Source organism: Mus caroli, unplaced genomic scaffold, assembly GCF_978045245.1.
Source record: "Mus caroli unplaced genomic scaffold, Mus_caroli_1 scaffold_10, whole genome shotgun sequence".
Lineage (NCBI taxonomy): Eukaryota > Metazoa > Chordata > Mammalia > Rodentia > Muridae > Mus > Mus caroli.
In genome coordinates, this window is record NW_028227265.1 from 124,829,996 (window position 1) to 124,832,683 (window position 2,688).

Here is a 2,688-nt window from a genome sequence, read left to right on the forward strand (position 1 = left end):
TGTATCTGTTAAGGCTTCTTTGGTATCTGATTATATGGTCAGTTTTGGAGAAGGCACCATGAGGTGCTGAGAAGAAGGTATATTCTTTTGTTTTAGGATGAAATCTTCCACAGATAACTGTTAAATCCATTTGATTCATCACTTTTGTTAGTTTCACTGTCTTTGTTTTCTGTTTCCATTATCTGTCCATTGGTGAGAGTAGAGTGTTGGAGTCTCCCACTATTATTTTTGAGGTTCAATGTGTGCTTTGAGCTTTAGTAATGTTTCTCAACTCCAGCAAAAGTAACTCAAAGTGATCCCTAAACTGTTATATTTCTGAAACTTCAGCTACTATTGATTTCTATTCCTATCAGAGTCCCCAGGTTCTATAGCTCTATCTATAAAAAGATGTGATCAGAAAGGTGGGACACTCATGCCCTCTCATGGTTTTTGGAAAACCCAGCCCCACTGAAGTACATACAGGAAACAATGTTGAAGTATAATTTTTTGTCTGGTTCCTGCCACATGAATTATGGCACATGATTTGGTTTGTTTGTTTGTTTTTCGACATTAAAAAAAAAGTTTAATAAAAACACATTAGGTTCTACAAGCAGCTTTCATGGTCATTTCTGAAACTCAGCTCACCATCCTCAAACTAAAACAATGCTACAGCATTGTTAAAAGTGGAGTAGCTGACAATCATTCAGGTCCATCTCCCTGTGTGCACATCAGTTGTCAAGTCACAATCTCTCAGCACCGTCAGCCTTGGAGATGCTGGATTGAAGGTGAGAAATGCCCTCACCCTAACAGAAGCTCATCTTCCCTATCACAGGGTCTGCGTGAGAGCTTGACAGGAAATTCTAATGTCGAAGTCAGCGTCCTTAAGTTCCTTGGAGCCGGTACAGAAACTGTCTTCATGTAGAGCCCACAATGTCCAAACCAACAGGACAAATGTTCTACTAACAGCAGCTACAGAAGATGGCTTTTGACTGATTCTAGACCCACGGGCTCTGCAGTGAAGCAGAGACACTGAGAGCAACCTCAGGCTGTCACGGTGCTGTCAGTGCTATGCAGTTCTGGCTGGGTTAGTGTTGCAATCGGAAGCGCAGCACATGGGCAGGATGGACCTCTTAACATGCACGTAGGCAGTGCAGTTAGGAGGGAATGTCTGTTCCTTTTGTTCCAGTACCTTTGTATAATAAAGTTAATACACACCAAAAAAAAAAAAAAAAAAAAAAGCTGAGCAATTCCCATAGCCAAAGCAGCCTCAGATTCCCAAGATGTAGTCGTTCCTCTGGCTGGAGAGCAGCACTGTCCCGGAGCTCCTGGTGCTGATGCCGAGCCAGCCTGCGGATGCAGCTACCTGAGTTCCCTGGCTATGGGCGACTGTGATCATCATAACTTCCCAGCTTTCATGTATGTAGGAATGGAGCCTCTCTGGGTCAGCCCTTCAAACCTTTTGTAGGTGTAATTGAGAAAAACCCAGTCTTTGGATTTGTAGTCGGGCTCTGTGGTATTCGGCACTGGCTGTAAGATATCAGACTCAGGGAAATCATCAAAGTTTGAGGTGCCATCTATACTCCGGATTTCTATAGGAATAGCTGCTGGTCTTTCCCTTATGTGTCCCCAGTCTACACCCTCAAAGAATGGATGACCTTTGATTTCTTCCACACCACCATTCCCAATTCTGTTTTCAGAATCAGTACAAAATCTGAGAATCAAGTCCTTGGCTTTCTCAGAGACGGGCACTTCCGGAGGAAATGCCAGCGTCTCCTTCCAGCTCATAACTTTTCTGTATGTTTCTTGTGGTGTTTCGGAGCAGAAAGGTGGAAAGCCTATTAGCATCTCATACATAATCACTCCCAAGGACCACCAGTCACACAGTTTGTTGTAGCCAGTCTGCATGAATACTTCTGGAGCAATGTAGTCTGGTGTTCCAACTGTGGAGTAAGCCAGCTGTCTCCTGTTCTTCTTCCATGTCTCTACTTTCCGCTTTGAATTCATGTTCTGAAATGAGAAGTCGCTTGGCGGGTTATGTGTGAGGTTTCTGTAGAATTCAGTCCTGTGAGCTTTCTTTAACCCCGTGCACAAACCAAAATCAGATAATTTTACATGTCCGTTGGCATCCAGTAAAAGGTTGTCTGGTTTGATGTCCCGGTGGATGAAGCCCAGCTGGTGAATTGCATCTATCGCCAAGACAGTCTCTGAGATGTAGAACTGTGTCTCCTCTTCTGTTAAGGTGTCTTTTTTCATCAGCAATGTCATCATGTCACCCCCAGGAAGAAATTCCATGATGAGATAGAGATTCCGTTTGTCCTGAAAACTGTAGAACATCTTTACCACCCAGGCTCCATCTGCTTCCACCAAAATGTCCCTTTCTGCTCGGATATGAGCCACCTGCTCTTTCTCAAGCATGTCAGCTTTCCTCAGGATCTTCATGGCATAGATGTGCCCAGTGTCTTTCTTCTGGACCAGCCGCACCTCTCGAAAGCTCCTCTTCCTATAACCTTCAGAGATTCAAAGTAATCCAGGCCAAGTCTGGTCCTCTTAAGGCGTAAGAACTGTTTCTTTACGAGCATGCTGCGATCGACGTAACTTTTTCTCCTCATCTGCCAATCCTTCTTCTTCCATAGCCACTTCTAACTTCTTCTGCCTGGTTTCTCTCTCTTCATGCTGTAAAATTAGGTTGCTGTAAAAATTCTCCAGTGT

General features: G+C 43.9%; 1 pseudogene; it reads right to left on the minus strand.

Moving 5' to 3' along the window:
* Positions 1-1,356: 1,356 nt before the first annotated feature.
* LOC147002548 (serine/threonine-protein kinase 38-like pseudogene) lies at positions 1,357-2,688 on the minus strand (annotated as a pseudogene).